The 25652-nt window shown below is 40.4% G+C and overlaps 1 long non-coding RNA gene across 1 annotated transcript in view; it reads right to left on the bottom strand.

Moving 5' to 3' along the window:
• The window catches only part of LOC109439571 (zinc finger protein 510), a 283485-nt gene extending 258880 nt beyond the window's left edge, over nt 1-24605 (bottom strand). The window contains exons 1-4 of the long non-coding RNA XR_012496036.1: nt 24475-24605; nt 22412-22554; nt 17639-17765; nt 5142-5234 (exon numbers count right to left, since the gene is read on the bottom strand). This is a non-coding gene — a long non-coding RNA (zinc finger protein 510). The remainder of the gene's footprint in view (nt 1-5141; nt 5235-17638; nt 17766-22411; nt 22555-24474) is intronic.
• Nucleotides 24606-25652: the final 1047 nt, after the last annotated feature.

Below are 25652 nucleotides of genomic sequence, written 5' to 3'. Positions count from 1 at the left end.
AGCTGAACTGCGCCCTCCAAAATAAAGATTGGAAGGACAACTTGACTTGGAAAAAAGCCCTGGAAGTACACACTGTTCCCCAATAAAGTCCTGTTTCCCTTCCCCAATAATAAAAAAAAAAAATCTTAAAAAAAAATGTCAAGAGGCTATTTAGGTCTGTGTGAAATTATTTAAATACATATATATATATTTGTATATATATATATTTGTATATTTGACTATTACCCTACTGCTACCCATATGCCATGCAAGCATGTTACGCTTAGCTAAACAGCTAAGATGATGCATAGTCCACTACCCACTCCTGACCACCAAAATGATGAAAGAATTAAGAGCTATCCATCTAGAAATTTTAGTTTTACATTACCTGTATTACTTTACGGGGTCAAACTATCATTCCACAAATCTACAGGTCCACAGTATTTTCTACCATGGTCTGGTCCAGCCTATTTTCCTCTACAATGGTTCCTTGCAAAAAAACAATCTGGGGGCTGCCCGGTGGCTCAGGCCGTTGGGAGCTCCGTGCTCCTAACGCCGAAGGCTGCCAGTTCGATTCCCATACGGGCCAGTGCCAGATGGCTCAGTAGGTTGGGGCGTGGGCTCTCATCCACAAGTTTGCCGGTTCGACTACTCAACTCCCACAAAGGATGGTGGGCTGCAACCCCTGCAACTAAGATTGAACACGGCATCTTGAGCTGAGCCTCCACTGAGCTTCCAGATGGCTCAGTTGGTTGGAGTGCGACCTCTTAACCACAAGTTTGCCGGTTCGACTCCTGCAAGGGACGGTGTGCTGTATGCCCTGCAACTAACAATGGTAACTGGACCTGGAGCTGAACTGCGCCCTCCACAACTAAGACTGAAAGGACAACAACTTGAAGCTGAACGGCACCCTCCACAACTAAGACTGAAAGGACAACAACTTGACTTGGAAAAAAATCCTGGAAGTACACACTGTTCCCCAATAGTTCCTGTAACCCTTCCCTAATTAAAAAAAAAAAAAAAAATCTTAAAAAAAATATATATCCCATGATTCTTTTATACAAGTAGGAGTCTAGGCGAAAATTTAATGTGCAGCAATTTTTAAAAAATGAGACCTTCCCTTGTGGCCAGGCATGATCAGAAATTTAATAAATTTAACGACCTATATAGAAAAAGCGTACAATGATGGAAAGTGTGATGTAGAGAAGAATGTCTCAAGGATTGGTGACACTTAGGAGATTGCATCAGATAAGCTCTGGTAACAAGGTAGGCAACATAAATACATCTGATGATGCAACAGGGGTTCAGAATGGCTAGTCACTAATATAACAGTAAAATAAATTTCATATATTAAGTTATGTATAAAACCCTACACTTATAAGCCATGTGTTATTTTGTGAATTGAGAGCAAGGTGAATTTGATGCATTATTGAAAAATGAACTCTAATTAGGAATAACAATAACCAAGGCATTAAAGAGCAAGACTCTAGTTTTGGGGAATGTTATGAAGACAGTGAAAATATGAAAAGACGGAGTAAACAGAAAAACTAAAATGTCAGAAAGTGTGGAAATATCACTATGAGGATGACCGTGATGAGCAATCAGCACTTTCAAGTGATTTCATGGTTGTGTTATGAGAGTAGGTCATAGAACAAAATAACTATGCCAGAAGTGAAAAACTAAGGATTTCTGAATTGTGAGAGAAAAATTTTGTCTTCATTTGGTCATTTTGACAATAAAGACACCATAACACTGAGGTGCACCTGCCCTAAAGGAGGGATGAGGTCATCGGGATGAAGCAAAAAGGCTTAAATGATGGGGATGTATGACATAAGCATGGAGGGTGTTACTGTACAGGAAGAAGAGCTCAGAGACAGACAAATTCGGAGGAGAAAGAAACTGGGAATCAAACTTTATTCGCTCATAAAAATCCACTGTATGCCTATTCCTGTTCCTTATTGTGATTGAGGTACTAGGGACACAACGTTATAACAGGCCAATGAGATGTGACTAAGCACACAGGGAAGCACAGACAAAAATAAGATCAAATCCAAGGAGGCACTGAGCTCGGGAATCATGATTAGTACCACCACAGGAAGTGGAGAATATATGGGAGGGAGGAGTAGGCCTCTGAAATTTTCAAATAGGACACAGAAGTGGAGATTTTGAAATGTGATTTCAGAAGTAAGAAGAGCTGATGAGTGCTTAGGGGAAAAATACAAGATGGGTATAGATGGACTGACTGCTGGACAGAAGAGAGCTGCTATAAACAGTGCATCGTAGAAGGACATAGTTAGAAAGTGATGACAAGATAGATCTGAATTCTTCATAGAAACAACACATTTATGAGGAATGTATGTTGCAAGTACCTCTAACTCATTTATCTGCCCCTTCCTAGCTGTTAGAACATGGAAACCAAAACAAATACACATAAATCCCTTTCGTATAAATCCACACCAAATAGAGTTCTGTCGTAGGGTGGAGAGATGGGGCACGATGCCAGTTTTCATATAAATTACTTTTGCAGCTTTCTATGCTATCACCCTTTTCATAAATCAGTTGTCATTAGAGCACGCAGCTGTTTCTGGGCTCTGTACTGTGTTTCAAAGGTCTATAATTAACCCCATGCCAGTAGTATCCCATACCAGTTACAGCAGATTCACAATATAGTATTAGCATCTGTTAGAAAAGATCCTACGTCATCCTGTTCTTCAAGTATGTTTATCCACATGGGCGAACACTCAGAATTTTAAAGTCGTATTCCATTCTATGAAGATGTTATTAGTATATTCTTTTATTTCTGTTTTATTTCGTGCTGTGCAAAGATTTTCAAAATTTCCACATTTGTGCAGCTGTATTTCTACAGCTGTGCGTTGTGCTCTATGACTTCTTATAAAATCTTTCTCTCTTTTTTCCAACATAGGACAGCTACTCTATGCATTTTATTTAATTCTTTTTATTCCACGAAGCATGTTTTGGCTTTTACTTAATTTATACCATTATAGCTTTCCAATTTTTCAAGTGATATTTTAAAAAAAACAAAAAACTTCTGTTCTGCTTAAGTCTTCTCAAAATTCCTTGTTGTTGAAACTTTCCATTAAGCAATGCTATACCCATCCCCCAAAAGTTGTATGCATGAAAGATTTAATTCACCAGGTTTGGGGTTTTCTCATCCTGCATATTTCAAAATGATTGTTCTCTCACCACCTCTTGGGGGATAACTGGTAAGCCCAGGGAATGTCCTGCCTGATAAGAGTGTGTTTACACACCTGGGGGCTGGGGCCACACCAGATAGTTCAGGCTAACCCTGGGATTTATGGTTGGGGCCTTGGGCCTCACTGGAGTAAATAGGTCAATCACCTAGGTGCTCAGGCCCTACATGACCAACCCCCAGTAAAAACCCTGTACACCAAAGCTCGGGTAAATTTCTCTTCTTGCCATATTTCACTTGTGCTGCCATACATCGCTGCTGGCAGAATTAAGCACTTTCCATAGAACTCTATCGGGAGAAGAAAACAAGAAGTCTGTTTTGGATACCGCCCTCCGTGACTTTTACTTTTGCTGATATTATCTGTATCTTTTTGCTATAATAAACTGTAAGGTTTAATACAGCAATTTGTTGAGTTCCTACAGACCTCTTGACAGGTTCATACATACATTTCATACTTTTATAATAATAATTTTGAGGTACTCCTTCATGTAACAGATTTTTCAAAAATATATACGCATATTTCATTTACACATGGGGTATTTTTCTCTCATACTGTCTATAATTGCTAGTGTTATTAAATTATGTTAAATTAACGTTGCAAAGTTAATAGTTTGCTTCTAACCCAAAATTTATGTTTTGTTACTCCATTAACACTTCAGAGAAGGTTTACACTATATATTCAGAGTAGAGCTTAAAAAACCCTTATCAATATATATTAGACTCATGTCAAAAAATATGTTTAATATCTAGAGCAGGGGTCAACAAACTTTGTATGTGCAGCATCTGATGGTGAATATTTCAGTAACTGCATGCCACATAACCTCAGGCACAACTATTCAACCATTTTGTTGTACCAAAAAAGCAGCCATAACAAATACGCAAACAATTAACTATGTTCCATAAAAAACTATTATTTACAAAAACAGGCAGCTAGCTGGATTTAGGTCAAGGAACATAATTTACCAACTCCTGTTCTAGAATCTTAGTTATTGTCCACCATATCTTGTATGAAATCAGAGTGGTATATATAGGTCTATTATATCTAATGTTTGCTGTTTCTCTTCATGTGTCTTGCAGTTTTTATGGATTTTAATGATAAATTAATTGGCACACAGGTATCTACAGCCTCTACATCTCCTTTTCAAATTATCTTCATAGCTTTATCAAAGTGTCCTTTTGATTACTGTATGAATCTTAATCTGAATCGAAACTATATGCAATACTTATATAAATTAAGCCTGAATGGTTTTATGTGTATTCTCTGCATATTACGCATTTCATATTTTAAACATTCAAAATTATTTTCAAGTATGTCTCTTTCTTATAATCTCATACCATTTTCTCTTAATAAGTGACTTTAACACATTGACACTGATATGACACTTACATCTATCTTACTTTATGATGTGCTATTTACATGTTAATAGTCATATGTTTTTTAAACAAAAACTCTTCAGTGATAGGTCTGTTTTCTTTGTATTATCATGGTGTTTCCCTTCTAATAATGACAAAGGTTGTATTTTTGCATTTATAGTAGCACATTTAGAGGAGTTACATTTCTAATTTATAAATCTTCCATAATTCGTATTTATTAATTATGTAGTACGTAGTTTTTCCAACTACAAAACCACTGATCAAATTAATGTATCACTTCTACCCGTTTTCCCTTACTTTAAACTTCAATTTTAGTTGATATTATAATCTACCCCTATACCTGACTTTATACTAGTTAAATATAAATTGATTGATTTGTCAGGTAGAAATGACATATACTGTGTTACCTATTTGAAAAAATGAAAACAATTACTTCGTACCACTTATGTTACACCTTCCATACCCACATTTTTTGGATCTACTCATTTCTAAACTTCCAAAGGTGCCCTTTGTTTAACTGACTCGATTTTGGATTTAATTTTCAAGAGGTACTCTCTACCTGTATTCCAAAACTCACCTGGATAACTCCCATTTAGAAATTTGTCCTCTAATAAAAATGGGTCTTCTTGTTCCAACTTCAAGATTACTTCTGGTTTTATAAAGCAATACCCTGTAATGGAAAATAATTTAGGAAATGGGTTTACTGCAAGGGCTTGGATGATTCTAAATATGAAAGAAGGTGCAGTTTTAAGAGTGGAACACTAATGATACTCACTTGACTCCTTCTTTGGAAGGTGAAAAACAAAAATATTTTCAGATGCACAAAAAGATCTCCTTAAAACCTGAAATCCCAAGCTCAAATAACATTAAATTCTAATAAACCTCCATGTTTACAGCTACAGTGAGAAAGAGCGATGGAGATCTACAAAAGGTCCCTTCAATCTTTGTATGGTTAGAAATTAGTGGACACAAGTGGTGATACTACCCAGGGGTGGGGAATTACGAGAAAAACGTAGAATGAAAAATCGCCAAAGCACACACAGAAGTAGGAAGTTTTTGTTTCCAGATTGGAAGGGAAATGGGTCCTCAAAGATTACTCATGAGAAACCACAAAGGAGAAAATCAACGGAGACCTGGAACACACAGGGACTGCTTATATTTTCCAAACATCAGAGCTTGGCCATTTTGATTTATTGAGCTTCATAAATGTCATGCCAGGATGGCAAACACGTCCAGCTGCTGCTAAAGAGAAGGCCCACGCGCATCCGTGACCTGGATTCAGGCACAAAATGTACCGTTGGTGTCCTGTCAGTTTTCAGAAGGGAGGCGCTGTCTCCTCTGCCATTGCAAGTGATTGCCATTGCCTCTACTGACACTACCTCCCCGTCTACCATTTTTTTTCCTTTTTTTATTTGGAGACATCTGTTTCAATCTTTTGTTTCTGTTTCCTCTCTGTTTATCTGTCCCGGTTTTGGGTGTTTTCTTAGTGATTCAGAGGATACGAAAAACTTCATTATTCACATATTGGGGCTTTCAGGAGAGAGCCGGGTAGGCACGCAACACAGTCTGAATATAATTTCAAGGAAGGAGCAAGTGGTCCTGGATTTTATTGTGGCATCAGAGAATGGAGCCAGAGTGAGAGTTGCTATGTATAACTAACACGTTATAAGAAGCCAGGATTTGTGTGGTTTAAACAGCCTCATTCATGCCAAGCACAGAACGGGCTGACTTTATGATTATCTTGTCCAGATGTGGAGCAGAGAGAGTGGAGGACATGAAGTTTGTCAGCTGTCAGAGCTAGACATAAAAAATGCAGACAGACTATTTACTATGGAAACCTCAAACGGAATAAGCCCAAATAAATTCCCACCAGGACACAAAATAGTCAGACATCTAAAAACTAAGGAAGAAATTGTGAAAGCAGCAAAACAATAGCAATCTTAACTACAGTGGAATAATAACTGGGACAACTGTCACATCTCACGAGAAACCACGGAGCGTATATGAAAGTGGCACAATATTCAAGTGCTAAAAACTGTTCACCCCTAATTGGATTTGCAGTGAAAATATCCTCAGGATATTTTGTATATCAAGACATTCTCAGATGAAGCAAAATTTAGGCAATTTCTCACCAGTGGGACTACCCTAAAAGAATGGCTACAAAAATTATTTTATAGATTGTAAATGTTAAGGGATCTTAAACTATCTAGAAAAAGAAAAAACAAGAGACGAGATAAATAAAAATATAGACATAGCAGTCCTCTCTTATCTGCGGGAGATACATTCCAGGAACCCCCAGTGGGTGCCTGAACTGCAGACAGTACCGAACTCTATATATACTATGTTTCTTCACATACATACATAAGCATGATAAAGTTTAATTTGTAAATTAGGCACAGTAATAGATTAACAACAATAACTAACAATGAAATAGAACGATTACAACAATATACTGTAATTAAAGTTATGTGAATGTGGTCTCCTGCTCCAGGTAAACTAGCACAAATTACTTTTTCCTCCTCCACAATCAGACAGAAGATTTTCTTATTGCAGATCACAGCAACTTCAGCATATGACTTTTTTTTCTTTAAGTCAAAATGTTTACCTTTGATTTAAAGGAAGTAATTTACAGCTTCTCTTGACATATCTGAATTGCGAGGATTGGGCTTTGGGGCTATTACGAAGTGAAATAATGGTTACTTGCACATAAGCACTTCAATACCCTGACAGTTGATCTCATAACCGAGATGGCTACTCAGTGACTAACGGTAGCATATACAGCATGGAGACACTGCACAAAGGATGGCTTATGTCCCACGTGGAACAGGCCAAGATTTCATCATGCTACTCAGAATAATACACAAGTTAAAACTTATTGTTGTAATTGTTTATTTCTGCAATTTTTGTATGCATGATTTTAGAACCTCGGTTGACCCCGGGTAACTGAAACCATGGAAAGCAAAACCATGGATGAGGGATGACTGTTGCCACGCAGCAGCTTACCCGTCTGTCTCCTCGTACCTGCCTCTAAAGAAAGGAGAGTCTGACACGGATCCTTTCAGGGACTTTGCTTCACCTTTGGGCTTACACCTTATGTCTCCCTGTTTCGCCCCAGAAAGATGGCTGGCTAGTCAATTACAGGTAACATTCCCCATGGGGGGGCCACCCAAGCCAGACACAGCCACGTGGGGACCATCTGGGGAACTCTTGGGGTTGACAGAGGTGGGCACAGCCCCCCACCTTCCCCCAGCTAAGGAGAGCCTCTGTCTCTGTGGCTGCATTCCTTCCCAAAACCTGCAGGGGAAGTGATTCAATGATGTGCTTTCCATATGCGTAAAGGTTTTGTCCCTTCAGGAAGTACACACATCCTGAGACTTACACTTCCGCTGCCTCCAGGCAAGGGTGATTGGTTTGAATCAGTTTCCTATTATAATGTATGGATTCACAGATCTTGAGATTGACAAGCTTTATATCCTTTACTTCACCTAACTAACAAAAGCTATGTGGTGGCCTGATTCGGTGCTCAGCCCTTGAGGCTGGAGTCCCTTGGCCCGGCTTGCACACTATTCTTGGCTGCTGTATTTCTTAACCCTGCGCTGCCCTCCTCACTCCCCACAATTCTTGTTGCGCTGGACACGACAGAGGACTACTATCAATGCAATAGGTATTCCTTCTGTGTTCTAAACTCCTTCATGGTGGAAGCAGCATTATAACTGTCTGATATAGTTATGAGTATGTGGAGAGAAAATGTTTGACAAAGTTACATTATAAATTAGGGAAGGTAAAAGGAGGCACACTTCACTCAAACTAATAAAATGTGAACACTAGCAGCCTGTGATAATTTATATAAAATGGAATTCCTAGGGAAACCACCACAAAGAACTATACATACAAGAAACACCTCAAAAACACTACAGGCAGATCAAAATGGAACTCTAAAATACTTTCAAGGGGCCCACAGGAACGAAAAAAAAAAAAGAAACAGAAGAAAATAATAAACAGCAGACTTAAGCCCTAACATATCTATAATTACGTCAAATGCAAAAGATCTAAAGACAACTTGTAAAACACAATCAGATGGATGTAAAAACAATTCTGACTATATACTGTCTCAAGAAACTCATTTAAAAGTAACAATGTAGGAATGTTTAAAAGTAATAGATCAAAAAAAGATATACCATGTAAACATTAAAAAAAAAAAAGGTGAGGGTCTTATATTACTACTGTGTTTCCCCAAAAATAAAACCTACCCGGACAATCAGTTCTAATGCATCTTTTGGAGTAAAAATTAATATAAGACCCGGTATTATATTATATTATATTGTATATATTACATTACGTTGTATTATATGAGACCCAGTCTTATATTAAATTAAGACCAGGTCTTATTTTAATTTTTGCTCCAAAAGACGCATTAGAGCTGAATGTCTGGCTGGTCTTACTTTCAGGGAAACACGGTATCAGATAAAGGAGACTGCACAGAAAAGAATATTAAGAGAGACAGAGAAAGACAGTACAAAATGATTAAACGAATACTCCACGAAAATCACATAACAGTAAGAAATATGTACATCACAACAACAGAGCTTCTAAACATATGAAGCAAAAACTGAGAACTAAAAAGAGAAATAGATAAATTCATAATTATAATCAGACCCTTCAACATCCCCTTCCAACTACTGATAGAACTAGACAGAAAATAAGCAGATACACAACTTAACAAAACCATCAACCAACATGCTGTCATAGACATGTATAGAAAACTCCACACAGTAACAGCAGAATACACATACTTTTCAAAACTCTATAGAATATGTACCCTAATAGGCAATATCCTAGGCCATTAAAAAAAAAAAAAAAAAGTGTAATAGAAATGAAATAGAGTGTGTTCTCTGGCCAGAATAAAATCAAACTGACAATCATCTACAGAAAGTTACAGAAAAATCTCCAAATACTTGGAAATTAAACAACACATTTCTAAATAACCTTTCAAAGAGGAAGTCTCACGAAAAAAAAATACACTGAATAAAATGAAATGAAAATATGTAGGAGGCTTCTAAAACAATGCTGAAATAAAAATTTATACCACTAAATCCTTATATTAGAAAACAGGGGGCCGGCTCGGTGGCTCAGGTGGTTGGAGCTCCGTGCTCCTAACTCCGAAGGCTGCCAGTTCGATTCCCACATGGGCCACTGGGCTCTCAACCACAAGGTTGCCTGTTCAACTCCTCGAGTCCTGCAAGGGATGGTGGGCTCCGCCCCCTGCAACTAAGATTGAACACGGCACCTTGAGCTGAGCTGCCGCTGAGCTCCTGGAAGGCTAAGTTGGTTGGAATGCGTCCTCTCAAGCACAAGGTTGCCAGTTCAATTCCTTGACTCACACAAGGGATGGTGGGCTCCACCCCCTGCAACAACTAAGATTGAACACGGCACCTTGAGCTGAGCTGCTGCTGAGCTTCCAGATGGCTCAGTTGGTTGGAACACGTCCTCTCAACCACAAGGTTTCTGGATTGACTCCCACAAGGGATGGTGGGCTGTGCCCCCTGCAACTAAGACTGAAAGGACAACAACTTGAAATTGAATGATACTCTCCACAATTAAGATTGAAATGACAACAATTTGACTTGGGGAAAAAAAAAATTCCTGGAAGTACACACTGTTCCACAATAAAGTCCTGTTCCCCTTCCCCAATAAAATCTTTAAAAAAAAAAAAAGGAAACAAAAACAGGAAAACTCTCAAGTCAATCACAGAGATTCCATCTCAGGAAATTAAAAAAGAGCAAAATGAAATCCAAATAAGCAGAAAGAAAGACGATAAACTCCATTCACGATAAAATTATCTAAAAACACTAGGACCACTGAAATTCCTCACCATGATAAAGAACATTTACAAAAAACATATAGGTTCTGGTCAAGATGGAGTAATAGGCATAGGCGGGCTTGCCTTCCCTCGTGACCACATCAAAATTACAACTAAACTATGAAAAAAGCATCACTGAGAATCACCTAAAATCTTGCTGAACTGAAGCTCTACAACTAAGGACATGCAGAAAAAGTCACCTTGAGGCTGGTAGGAGGGGCAGAGATGCACAACAGGCTGGTCCCACACCCGCATGTGACCATTAAAAATTGGGAGGGGTATCTCGGCTCCTGGAGGTCCCAGTCCCATCCCATCCCAGGGGTCCAGTGTCGGGGAGAAAAGTCCCCATAATTTCTGGTTGTGAAAACCAGAAGACTGTGACTGGGTGAGGTAGAGGGCAACTAGAGTCCCAGCGGCCCGTCTTCAAGAGCCCTCTAGGAATCACTTACAGACAGAATCACTGGCCCTGAGCTCCCGTGCTGGGGCAGCAGCTGGAAAGGCGGCAGGGACAGTTATATGCCCTGGGACGGGGGCTGGAGAGGCAGCTTTTTCCTGGACGGAGGAACTGGCAGAAGCCACTGTTTCGTTGCTGAGTCCACCCCTTCCCATATCTGAGTCTCTATACAGCTGGCTAGTACCCTTTGTTCGCCATGCTCTGGTAACTCGAGAACCAGCCCCACCCAACTTTCAGACACATCCAAGTCATTTCCAGTGGCTTTTTCATAGAAACCGTCTGCCTTAGCTCATGGCGCAGACTTTCCTAGGGTCTCTCAAAGGTTTGGGGAACCTACACAAGCAGCGTAAGACTTGAGCGTATCCTGTACGTTTAGGTGATGAGGCTGAAGGCCGCCGGCACAAGATGCAGCCGTCCTTGGTTCGCAGCTTGGCCTCTTGAGCATTCCCAAGCACAGTATGGGCAGCAGCCATCTGCGGATAACTTCATCACTCCTTCCAGGTGTGGCCTCAGGTGTGGCATGTGCTGTGGCTGAACTTGACCACAGTGGGTCTCCTCCAAGGTGGTCCTGTGTTGCGACCAGCACAACACAAGCCGTGGGAAGGCGAGGGAGGTGGCGAGGGTTAAACTATCATAAAGAGACAGAGACTCAAATACAGTTAAATCACAGAGGACCGAGGGACTCGCAGCCTCAAAGGACTGGAGCCCCGAATTGGGTCGTCGTGGGTATTTATTGATTTCTTACAATAAGCATCACAAGATTAAAGGCAGGGTCCGCGAAATTCTCACACACCATAAAAATTCTTCCAATTCCCAGATATTTGTCCCAAAGCAACCGATGCTCATTGTCCCCAGGCGACTAAGGCGGGTGTGTTCAACCCCCTGAGGGAGCAAGTCTCACAAGGTAAAACCTATCCCATGAGCTAAGCAGGAAGAGTGATATCTTATCACTCTAAGAAGTCCTTTGCATAGCAGAGTGCAGGACAATTGGGGCATGCATTAGCAGCTTCCCATAATGGTGAGGAGGAAGGGTATGGCTACCTCCTGACTTTTATTATGTTAACTCATGGGGGTCCCAATGGAGTCCCGTCTGGCTTAAGTCATTCCTTCCATGAGGAATCATTACTCGTCTTTGACTGCAGACCCAGCTTACAAGGACCAAATAGAGAGACTTAGGATAAATGAACTCAACCACAAAGAGGGACAGTCGCGTAAAGTTTTCTTTCCCTAAGGAAAGATTGGAGGGGACAAACGGCTAGGCTGCTGTGTGACCACAGTCCTGGGGTGGCACGCCCAGTGGCCAGCTTTGAAACGAGCTGAAGCATCACCAAGAAGCCACGAAGAACAACACACCCAATGGGTGGATTAGGCAGATACCAAACCCCTGCTGAGGCAGATCCTATTCTGTAGGGACAACCCCTGCACCACAACTGCTCCACTGTAATTCTCAAACCAAAGAGCTCGAGGGTCAGTCCCTCTTACCAAGGTGCAAATAGCAACCTAGTCTCAACTATAAGAGGAGGGTACACACAACCCACACAAGGGACACACCCAGAGTGCATGGCTCAAGTGACCAGAAAACTGTGCACTGAGCCCCAATGCACACCTACTACATAAGGCTACTCTACTAAGACCCAGAGATATAGCAGCCCTACCTAGTACATAGAAACAAACAGACAGGCAGTCAAAATGTGGAGACAAACAACTAAGTCCCACATAGAAGAACAGAACAAAGTTCCAGAAAAAGAACAAAATAAAGACTACCAATCTACCAGACGCAGAGTTCCAAACAATGCTTATAAGAATACTCAATTACCTCAGGGAGAACTTCCACAATGAGATAAGAAACATAAAACTGGAAACACAAAACATGAAAAAGAACCAGTCAAAAATAAAGAATACAATAAGAGAAATGAAGAATACATTAAAGGGAATCACCAGATTAGATAAAGCAGAGGATTGAGGCAGTGAAGTAGAACATAAGTTTCTGTTCTCAATCAGAAGAGCAAAAAGAAAAAAGAATCCAAAAAATTGAGGCGAGTTTAAGGGTCGTCATGGACAACATCAGGCAGAGCAACATTTACATTATAGAGGTACCAGAAGGAGAAGAGAGAAAGGAATTGAAAACCTACTTGAAAAAATAATTATGAAAACTACTCTAACCTGCTAAAGGAAATAGATATGCAAATCAGGAAGCACAGAGAGTCCCAAACAAGATGAACCCAAAGAGGCTAACTACAAGACACATCATAATTAACATGCCAAAAGTTAAAGACAGAGAGAGAATCTTAAAAGCAACAAGAGAATAGCAGTGAGTTATATCAAGGGAATCCCCATAAGACTGTCAGCTGATTTCTCCACAGAAACATTGCAGGCAAGAACAGATTGGAAGAAAATATTCAAAGTGATGAAAATCAAGGAACCACAACCAAGATTATTTACCCAGGGAAGACATCATTTAGAATCAAAGGACAGATAAAGAGCTTCCCAGACAAAAATAAGCTAAAGGATTTCATCACCACCAAACCAGTATTACAAAGAAGCTTAGCGGGACTTTAAGACAAAAAATAAAATCAAAAGCATGCATAGTAAAATGGCAATAACTACATACATACCAAGAATTACTTTCAATGTAAATGGACTAAATGCTCCAATCAAAAAATTGGGGGGGGGGGGGTTGAATAGATAAGAGGAAAAAAAACCCTACATACGCTGCCTACAAGAGACGCACTTCAGATCGAAAGACACACATAGACTGAAAGAAATGGAAAAAGATATTTCATGGAAATGGAAACAAACAAACAAAAAGTGGGGTATCAATACTCACACAAAATAGATTTTAAAACAAAGACTATAACAGGAGACAAAGAAGGACCTAGTAATCCCACTTCTGCATTTATGCAAATAAACCCAAATGCTATTTCGAGGGGACATGCTCATCCATATGTTCACTGTTGTATTATTTACATAAGCCAAGCTAAGAAGGCCACCTGGGTGTCTCTGAATGCATGAATGCATAAAGAAAAACGGGTATACCGTGTTTCCCCGAAAATAAGACCTAACCGGAAAAGTGGCCGTAATGCGTCTTTCTGAGCAAAAATAAATATAAAATCCGGTCTTAGTTTGAGGGAAATATGGTAAAAACAGGAGACACAGCAGCCCTACCTAATACCGTATTTCCCTGAAAATAAGACAGGATATTATATTAATTTTTGCTCCAAAGACCACATTAGGGCTTCTTTTACAATTAGGTCTTATTTTTGGGGAAACACAGCCTAAGCAATGGAATAATATTTAGCTATAAAAAAGAAGAAAATCTTCTCACCTGCGAAAACATGGATGGATCTAGATGGTACTGTGCTGAGTGTTATATGTCAGAGAGCGAAAGACAAGTGTGACATGATTTCACTTACGAGTGGAATCTAAAGATCAAAATAAACAAAGGTAAGAGAAACAAACTCATAGATACAGAGGATATGTCAATGGTTCCCAGAAGGAAGGGCTTGGGAGTGGGTGAAAAGGGGAAGGGATTAACAAGTACAAATTGGTTGTTACACAGTAGTCATCGGGATGTAGGATACAGGATAAAGAGTACAGACAATAATATTGTAATAACTAAGTATGGTTGTCAGATGGGTACTAGATCTATGTGGGTGAGAGATGGGAGGGGGATTAAGGCCAGGGTAAAAAAGGGGAAGGGATAAAGAAATACAAACCGGTAGTTACAAACTAGGCATGGGGATGTAAAGTATAGCATTTATATTAAACAATACAGTAAGAACTATGTATAGTACCAGGTGGTACTAGGCAGGGGGATTACTTCCTAAATTACATAAATGTCTAACCACTATGTGGTATACTAGAAACTAATATAAAACAATATTGAATGTCAACCCTAATGGAAAAATTTTAAAATAAGAATGGTGACTTCATCTTTCCCTCTAAGAGTGACAAGGCAGAGACAACAGTGTCTATTCTCACCACTCTTATTCGATATAGAAATCTTAAAGACGTTACGATAAGTAAAATAAGGCACTTGAAATAAATACTGAATGAATCCACTTATATGTACCTAGAGTAGTCAAATTCACAGACAGAAAGAAGAACAGTAGTTCATAGAGGGGGAGGAAAAAAATGGGGAGTTAGTGTGCAATGGGTAGCTTTAGTTGGGAAGACGAAAAAGTTCTAACGATTAACGGTGGGGAGGCCCACCATTAATCAGAAGTGGACCTCCAACACACATGGAGTATACTGGGGCCATGATGCTGGACTTCCAGCCTCCACAACTGTGAGAAATCAACGTTTGTTTATTAGAAACAAAACCAAAAATCCATAGTGACCTCCAATCCCACATGTTGGTGAGGATGTAGAGCAACCATAACTATTAGACACCGCTAACGGGCATGCACACTGGCACAGGCACTTGGAAACATTGGGCAGGTTCCTATAAAGTGACCATAAGAACAACAATACCATACTTCGGAATATTTACACAAGAGAAATGAAAACAAATGTCCAAACTTGTACTTAAATGGACACTGCAGCTCTATTCCTAGCAGCATAAATAAGGATAACCCTACGTGTCTATCAACTGGTATTAGGATGACAAATTATGGTATACGCATTCAAAGAAACACTACCTGGGAATAAAAAGAATGGTGAGATACACAAAAGCATGCATGAATCTCAAAAGCTAAGTGAAGCAAAGAAATGGGAAGAAATTCTGTGTTCATGAATTGGAAAAATCAACAGAAGTAAAATGGCCGTATTACCCGAAGCAATATACGAATTTAATGTAATCTCCACCAAAATCCCAAAGGCATTTTTTTAAAAAATACAATGAAAAAATCATCAGATTTGTATGAAATCAACAAAGACACTGATTAGCCAATGCAATCCTGAGAAAAAAGAAAAAAGCCACACAGATCACACCCCGACTTCAAATTATATTACAAAGAGACAATAATCAAAACAGCATGTATTGGTAGAAAAACAGACACACATACCAATGGAACAGAAATGGCAGTCCAGAAATAAACTAACATATATATGGGCAAATAATTTTCAACAAAGGAGCCAAAAATACACAAAGGAATAAAGAAAGCCATTTCAATAAATGGTACTGGGAGAACTGGAAAGCCACATGCAAAAGAATTAAAATAGATTGCTATTTGTTGCCATATACCAAGATTCACTCAAAATGGATCAAAGACCTAAATGTAACACCAGAAACAAAAAAGAACATAGACAAATACACGGGTACTATACTTACGGATCTTGGGCTTACAGAGGGTTTTATGAATTTCACTCAAAGGCAAGGGAAGTAAAAGAAAAAATAAATGAATGGAACTATAGCAAACTAAAAAGCTTCTGCAGAGCAAAGGAAAACCATCAACAAAACAAACAGGCAATCAACCAAATGGGAGAAGATATATACAAATAACACCTCTAATAAGGGGCCAATACCCAAAATATATAAAGAACTCAAAGAACTCAATGACAAACAAATAAAACAAATAATTGAAAGAAATATAGGCAAAGGACCCGAACAGACACTCCTGTCAAGAAGACATACAAACAACCAACAGATACATGAATAGAGCTCAACTTCACTAGCTAATAGGGAAATGCAAATGAAAACCACAATGAGCTAACAATTCACACCTCTGAGAATGGCTATTATCAACAAGTCAAATGATAAAAAGTGTTGGAGACCTTGTGTGTGTGTTGGCGGTGGGGAGAACCATCATACAGTGCTGGTGGAAATAAATTGGTACAGCCACTATGGAAAACAGTACGGAGGTACCTCAAAAAATTAAGAGTACAATTACAATGTGACCCAGGAATCTCTCCTCTGAGTATCTACCCAAAAAAATCTGAAAACACTCATCTGTAAAGATATATGTACCCTTAAGTTCATTGCAGCATTATTCATAGTGGCCAAGACACAGAAACAACCAAAGTGTTCGTCAGTAGAAGACTGGATAAAGAAGAGGTAGTACCTATATACAATGGATTACTCGGCCATGACAAAAGACGAAATACTGCCATATGTGAACATGGATGAATATTGAGATTATCATGCTAAGCGAAGTAAGCTGTATGAAAAAAGTCGAGAACCATGTGATTTCAGTCATATGCGGGATATAAAAGTGACAGCAAAAATGAACAGGACAAACAAACAAAAACTGACAGATAGACAACACTATGGTTACCAGAGGGAAAGGTGGGTTAGAAAAGGGAAAAGGGGGGGTCAAATATGTGGTGACAGGAGATTTAACTTTGGGTGGTAAACACACAGTGCAATATACCAATGATGCATTATACACTTGTACACTTGAAACGCGTATCATTTTATTAAGCAATGTAACCACAGTAAATTTAATAAAATTAAAAGAGCTAGGAAAAAGAAGCAAGAAAAAAGAGTAAACACTCTATGATGTACATAAAATTCTAGAAGGGAAAACTACTGCAACAGAAAGTACATCAGTGGTTGACAGGAACCAGGGAGAGGGATGGGAGGGGAAATATAACTGCAAAGAGCTACAAGGAAAGTTTTTGGGGTGACAAAAGTATTTTATATCATTATTTTGGTGGTAGTAATCACCTATAAACATTTCCAAACTCAGCAGATTATACACTGAACATTCCTGACATTTAATTTCTGTTAATTACACCCCAATAAAAGTAATTTCAATATGAAGGAGAGAAGGAAAACAGAATTGCATTCAGAGGGAGTCAGGTGGTCAGGTCTGCTCACCCACGGAGACGAGGTGGCTGTAGATCTCCAGCATCACATCTCTGTAGAGGGCCCTCTGAGCAGGGTCCAGGTGCTGCCACTCCTTCTGGGTGAACTCCACAGTCACGTCCTTGAAGGACACTGAGGCCTGTAACAGCATATTTCTTACTCAATCACAAGGGTTCAGAAACCGGTGACATGGCAAATACCTTTGCAAACTAATTTCTATCAGAATTATTGTTAAGAATTTAAAAGAAAATTTTATAAAGGACGCCTATGATGGCCTATCATTGTCTTACACTGTGAGGGTACTCACATAATTGGAACAAATTCTATTCTCGTGCCCGGATGTATTTGTATTTATTTCTAAATTATATACCACAGACTGTCAGTTACTAGACTAATGATGAGTTTAGTGAATGTTTTTTAGATACAGTTTTATAACTAGGCTTCCTGTCATCTTTTCCTGTGTCCTAGTGGATTGTCCTGAGCACTCTCTAGGGTACACACACCCCGTTGGGAGTTCTCTGCTGGGGTAACAGCGAACCAACAAAGAGACACCGGTAAGCACTGGAGGTCGTAGGCATCATTAGACTGGTCTTTTAGACACAAGGCTCTGCAAAAGCGGAGAAAGTTTTACTTAGGAAAATAGAGGAGACCAATTTAAGGACCTCGACGGCATTATGCAAACTGGAATAAGTCAGACAAGTACCAGATGATCTCTTGAACGAAGGACAAGAACGGACAATTCAGTTTGGGAATTGCTGTAACAATGTTGCTACCCTTGTTGAATTCAGAGGGATTATTCAGTATGAATTTGTACTAACTGGACAAACGGTTAACCAAGTTTACTACTTGGAAGTGCTGAAAAGGCTGCGTGAAAAAGTTAGATGACCTGAACTTTTCGCCAACTCATGGCTGTTGCATTATGACAATGCACAAGCTCACATGGCAGTTTGTGAGAGAATTTTTAGCCCTTCACTGTGTTTAGCCCCTATAACTGTATTGGAACACTCTCCCAATTCACCTGATCTGGCCCCCAGTGACTTCTTTACCGGAAGATAAAGGAAATATTGAAAGGAAGACATTTTGATGACATTCAGGACATCAAGGGTAATATGACAACAGCTCGGCTCGCCATTCCAGAAAAAGAGTTCCAAAATTACTTTGAAGGGTGGACTAGGTGCTGGCATCAGTGCATAGCTTCCCAAGGGGAATACTTCAAAGGTGACTGTAGTGATATTCAGCAATGAGGTATGTAGCACTTTTTCTAGTATGAGTTCACGAACTTAATTGTCAGACCTCATATTGCTGGCAAGTACAAAGAAACAAAAAAACACCTAAGCTCGTACAATAGATGGGTGATTGCCAGAGGCGAAGGACGAGGGGTAGGAGAAATGGGTGAACTGTTTTTGTTTTTGTTTTCAATAAATTTAATTTTAAAAAGAGAGTGATGACTTTTATTAAGGTAAATCAATGGGGAGGAAGAATGGGAAATGAATCTCTGTAAGACAAAGGAACAAAATTTTGATCATTATATTTCTGTACAGCTGTACCTAGAGAAGCTGCAAGAGCAACGGGGAAATGCTAATGCCATGCTGAGGTAAGGGAAAATATACCTTGTTTCCCTGAAAATAAGACCTAGCCGGACAATCAGCTCTAATGCATCTTTTGGAGCAAAAATTAATATCAGACCCAGACTTATTTTACTATAATACAAAACCAGGTCTCATATGTAAGACGGGGTCTCATATTAATTTTTGCTCCAAAAGACACATTAGAGCTTAATGTCTGGCTAGGTCTTATTTTCAGGGAAACACAGTACATACACATGCCCAACTTCCAATGATTCGACTTACACATTCTTTACCATTATGATGCTGTGAGAGTGATACACCTAATTAATTATATGAGATATTCAACACTTTATTACAAAATCCGCTTTGTGTTAGATGATTTTGCCCAACTGGAGGCTAATGTAAATGTTTCGAGCATGATGAACAGAGACCAGGCTATGAAGTTAGGTAGGTTAGCTGTACTAACTCCATTTCTGACTTATGGGATTTTCAAGTTACAAAGGGTTTATCAGGATGTAACCCCATCTTAAGCAGAGGAGCATCTGGATATATGGGGCTCTGCTCCTGGTTCCTGTCACACAGCTCCTAAAACCCTTGAAAATTCCCAGGTGATAAGGGCACCTGAAGCATCTTTTGTTTTAATGAGGTGACTGTGGGTGGGCCCCAGGATGGGCACTGGTCACCAGAAAGACCAAGCCATAATCGGAAGCTTGGAATTTTCAGCCCTGCTTCCCACTTCTCTAGAGAGGAGAGGCTGAAAATAAAGTTAATAATTGATCATGCCTATATGATGAATCCTCTGTAAAAGCCCCAAAAGTACATATTTAGAGAGCCTCTAGATTGGGTTGCTGAACATAACAGTAATGTGTAAGGAGAGGGATGCACCCCAACTCCATGGGAACAAAAGCTGCTGTGCTCAGGACACTCACCCTATGTATCTCTTCATCTGGCTGTTCACTTGTATCCTACACCATGTCCTTTAATATACCGATAATTGCCTTTCCCTCAGTTCTGTGAGCTGCTCTAGCAAATTAATCAAACCCCAGGAGGGGGTCCTGGGAACCTCAGATGTATAGCCCAAGGTCAGAAGCACAGGTGACAACTGGGAAATGCAGTTGGTACCTGCAGTGGAGTGGGAGCAGTGCGGTAGAACTGAGCCCTTTACTGTGGGATCTCATGCTATCTCCAGGCAGATGGTATCAGACGAATTAAACTGTAACATGTTTGGCTGGTGTTGCAGACACTTACTTGGGGGGGAACAAAACCCACACACTTGGTGACCAGAAGCATCAGAAGTAACATATTCTGTGTAAGTAGCAAAGGAGACACACAGAAGGGAAGACTACTGGGTTTCTCTAAATCACCCATGAGCTGAGGTAAAAGAACTAAAGGAAGGGGATGGGCAGAGGGTCACAGTGAGGAAGATGTTCTTCATTTATACTTAAGAGATCTATCAACGTAGAGATGGAACTATACACTGCGCTGTTGGATGCATGACTTTGGAACATAAAAGGGAGGTCTAAAACTGATGTATAGCGTCACTGCAACCACACGCAAAATTAGAGCACATTTTGAAGATACAAAGGTATATTCTAAAACTTTTAGGAAGAGGTAAAGGATTTACACTATCCAATACAATTATGAAAAAGCACAAGTTGGGGAAATGCACAACACCAATTTCAAGACTTACATGAAAGCAACAGTAATCAAGGGAGTATAGTATTAGCAAAAGGACTGACACACATCAACAGAAGAGAATACTGACTCAATAATAGAAACACAAATAACATAAAATCAAATAATTTCCAACACAGGTCCCAAATCAGTTCAGTGGAGAAGGTAATCTTTTCAAGAAATGTTGGAATATCAAACATGCATAAGCAAAAGTAAACAATCTTGATCTATACCTTGCACCATAAAAGTTAATGCTAAAGATCACAAACTGTAATTATAAAACTTACAAAAACAGGACAAAACATCATCGTGACCTTGACTTAGGAAGATTTTTTTACATATGACCAAAAAAGCGTAACTAGTAAAAGAAACAGATTAAAAAATTTGAAAATCCCCTTGATTGATTAAATACTTCTGCTCTTTGAAAGATACATGGCTAGAGAAAAACATAGGAGAGAACAATGATCTTTGATAAATATATTTGGGGGGGCCAGGCCGGTTGCTCATGGGGTTGGAGCTCCATGCTCCTAATGCGGAAGGCTGCCAGTTCAATTCCTGGACTCTCACAGGGATGGTGGGCTCCACCCCCTGCAACTAAGATTGAACGTGGCACCTTGAGCTGAGCTGCCCCCTGAGCTCCCCGATGGCTCAGCTGATTGCAGTGCAGGCTCTCAACCACAAGGTTACCAGTTCCATCCTCCACTCCTGCAAGGAATGGTGGGCTGCGCCCCATGCAACCAACAACGGCAACTGGACCTGGAGCTCAGCTGCACCCTCCACAACTAAGATCGAAAGGACAACAACTTTACTGGAAAAAAGTCCTGGAAGTACACACTGTTCCCCAATGAAATCCTGGTTCCCCTTCCCCAATAAAAATCTTAAAAATAAACAAACAAACAAACAAACAAACAAATAAATACAAACATACTTGGTACTCACAGTATTCACACAACAATCCCCTGTAAAAGACAGGCAATTTTTACGAAATATAGGGGAAGAAAACATTACACAAAGGAAAAAAAAAAAGATGAAAAGAGTCACATTCTTTTCATGAGGCTAATGTAAGTGTAACACCAAAATGAGAGGGAAACACAGGAAAAGGAAATGATTGGCTCACGTAAATGTGCGACAGATGCTTATTTATAAGTACAAGCAGAAAGATCGCAGCCAACTCACCAGCAATTAGGGTATATACAAGAAATCAACAATGAATATTAGAATATTCCTTTTGTTACTCACAGTATTTATAAAGAAAATAAGTTATGTCTGTATTTTAATGGACACACAAAAAGTACTTAATAAAATTCAAAGTACATTCATGACTAAACTGAAATCTCAGCAAACTGGCAATTAGAGGGAATATATGATTCAAAGGTTACCTACCAAAACCGCACATCAAACACCAGAGCTAATGCTGAAACTGTGTATATTTTCCATCCACACTGTCTGTATTTCTATTTCTCTTTTTGAATTGAATATATGGACCCTAATAAGCCTCCTAAATCCATCACAATGCAAAGTGGGAAATGAACAAAGCGCTCACCTGAGATGTATTCATTCTGCTGCTCTGCGGAGAGTGTAGAGAACTGTGGAGGTTCGGCTGGGAGGCCAAAGGAGGAGCGTGCAAGGGCGGTACCAAGTGGTCACGTGGACTAAACCATAGAGCTTTTCATTGACTGAAGTTTTCTATGGTTAAACGACAGCCTAGTTAATTTTCTGAATGATTAACATTAACAACTCGGTTACATTGAAGGACACACAGGATAAGGTATTGCTCTGTAATTGAAATTAACATAAAATACTCAGGCTGCATCACTGAGCTCTTTTCCTATGAACACTGCTTACATCTCCAAGGAGAAAATCCACAGAAAGCCCAGTAGAAGTAATACAGAGGGCTTCAAGGCAAGAAGTTTCATTTTTGTTTTAATTGGGTCACAGTTTCCGTAAGATAGTTTTGGCGACTTCCTGTGAGAAACGGAATTGCACTTGTTTTCCTGCTGGCTCTCTCGCAAACTATGTGTCTCCTGACAACTCACTGAACCTCTGTGGTCCAATTTCTTTAAAGCTTTCAAAGAGTCATAAGTAGATCACCATGGAAACCCTTCATGAGGCATCATTTTTGGGATTCTGTGAGGTCAGGATTAATCAATAATGTCTCATGGGCACGTGTGAGAGCAGCACAGTGTCTGTAAAGAGTGAGGAAAATAGGCAGGGGGGCCACTGAGCAACAGTGGGGACAGAATTTCCACCCGGTGTCTGGCTGCCTCTTACCCCAGACCTCACCCTCACAAGCTCTCCCACAAAGTGGCCTTTCTTGGGAAACACACCCCTGGGCCACCCCAGCTCACCCTCTCTCAAAGCTGACCCAAATCCTCCACTGTCACACCAGTGTGGTGGCTACAGTATGTGGCAATATCTCCAAATCCAGCAGAGGGGCAAGAACTTCTGACCCTGCAAATTTAGGCAGTGCTGCTTCCTGTGTTCTTTTGCTCAGCTCTGAAGCTCTGGTGAGGAGAGTAAGAACAGGGCTGTTCCCTTCCAGGGAACATTCCTGTTCTTGGAGCCTCCCCGATTCCTACATCACAGGAGCTGCTTTGTTCTGAAATGTTTCCCAACATCTCAGACATAGCTCTAGGAAATAAATTCACTTTAGGGCCACAAACCTGAAACTCTTGTAATGCATATAATTTCAGACTTAAACCACAGACAACTGCCAGTGCAGGAAGAGCTAGGAAGCTCTCTCTGTCTGACCTAAGGATTCTAATGAGACACCAGAAATTCTGGAATGCATTTGACAGGGCTGAGTCCATTCGCATTCACTTTCTATTTTATCCCTGGATATTTAGGGACAGATCACTCTGTCAAGTGCTATGAAGGGTGTAATGATGGTTTCAGATAGGTGTGATATTTAGATGAATCCTGAGATTTAAAGCAGACCTGCTCATATCGCTCCACCAACCTGAGCCTCGGTTTCTTTTGGTTTTTTTCTAATGCCATCGGATGGTTATACCGACCTCATAAAGTGATTGTGAGGTTTACATAAGCCACCCAGTGAATAGAAAGAAGTGCCTTCTGAATATAATTGCATTTGTCATTTTCTGACTTGGACATTTGCTTTACAGACGAAAACTTAATCTCACAGAACGCCATTGTTTTCAGATGAGAAACGGGACTCTGACGCAGGTTCCTTCTGTCGCCCCTGCCTACAGGTGACAGAGCTGGACTGTACCTGGTATTTTTAGCTCCAGAGCTCGTCTCTCAGGCAGACTCACCCGCTGCGCTTTCTGGCTCTCACTGTCTCTTTATAAACGCGCTTTCCCCTCCTGCCGCTCAAACTGGGTTTTCTCCCGCCCGGCGGGGCCGGTTACAATGTCCCTGCACCCCGACCCGCACGGAGCACCTGCTCCTGACCGAGCTCACCCTCATCTGCGCCCCGGGAACCCCAAGGGTTGGGGTCCCCAAAACAGGTCCCGGCGGGCTGTACACTGAAGATCCCGCCTGGGGGATTCTCGGGACTTCCTGTTCCCTCCTCCAAAGACACAAGCCTCAGGCGCTTCATGCTTGTCCCAAGGTCGCCCAGATTCCCCATCACCCCCTCCATCTCACTTTAGATGCCAATCCTCGCAGTCGGCGCGGAAAACAGGGTCCAAGAGGTGCTCCCTGCGTAACCAACGACCTTGCGGAAGGAGGGAGGCGGGACTAGAGCTGCACAGGAGCCGACAGACCCTAGAAGACGCGTTCCCAGGGTCCTGCGCGGCCACCAGTTCCATAGAAGACTACATTTCCCATAAAACACTGCTCCCACTCCTTTCTGTGATTTATCACGTTTCTCCATTTTAGAGATAATAGCAAGATGTTGGACTTGACCTTCTCTCCTACCTGGGTTCTTTCAGAATCCAGAAACATTAGGCGTTAAACTTAAAGTTTACCACCAAATACAATCCGTGGTCGTGGAGAAACGCGATTGAATGAGCGATAGCTGCCAAGTCCTTGGTTACAGTTGGGGGAAACTTGAATGTGCAGTGTTACTTTTTTTTTTTTTTTTAATGTATTTTTCCAGGACCCATCAGCTCCAAGTCAAGTAGTTTCAATCTAGTTGTGGAGGGCGCAGGATCCATAGCGAGGACCCAACCAGCAACCTTAGTGTTGTGAGCATCTTGCTCTAACCAACTGAGCTAACCCACCACCCCCACACTTGGTTACTATTAAGTGTAAAAATAATATTGGAAATAACAGAGGAAAACATACTGGCTTTATAAAGGTACGTATAGCAAAATATTGTATAGAGCATATAAAATGTGTTATATATGTGGGATTGAGGTTTGCATAACAAGTTGTTTACTAGTGGGGACAGGACTATGGCCACATATGTTTGAAACTGGTAAGAGTAAAGTAAAAAACATGTTTTTGTGTGAAACTGAGCGTAACAAAATTGAGTGATAAACATATTTACCAAGCAACTTCTGGTTATCAGCTAAGAGGTAAAAAACTCCTGGCAAACAACTTCCGGTTATCACCTAAGAAGTAAACAAGTCCAAGGAAAAGAGGATAAAAGCAGAACTCCAGAGCAATTCTGTGAGCAGTCTGACTGGGCACTTGGCTAAGACCTTCTGCCAGGCTCTGGGTGAGACACTATCTGACGGAGTCATCTGCGACTGGCAACCTGCGATGCTCCGGGACTCCGAAGTCCTTCCTTGCAAGACCAGCTCGCCTCAGACCTGTCGTGGACCCAGTCATCTCTCCAGGATCAGGGACCTTCGCCACCTCAATTGACTCTGGGACTT

The sequence above is a fragment of the Rhinolophus sinicus genome, linkage group LG04, assembly GCF_036562045.2.
Source record: "Rhinolophus sinicus isolate RSC01 linkage group LG04, ASM3656204v1, whole genome shotgun sequence".
Classification (NCBI taxonomy): Eukaryota; Metazoa; Chordata; class Mammalia; order Chiroptera; family Rhinolophidae; genus Rhinolophus; species Rhinolophus sinicus.
The sequence above is the reverse complement of the archived record's forward strand: the minus strand, read 5'-3'. Positions and strand labels throughout refer to the sequence as shown.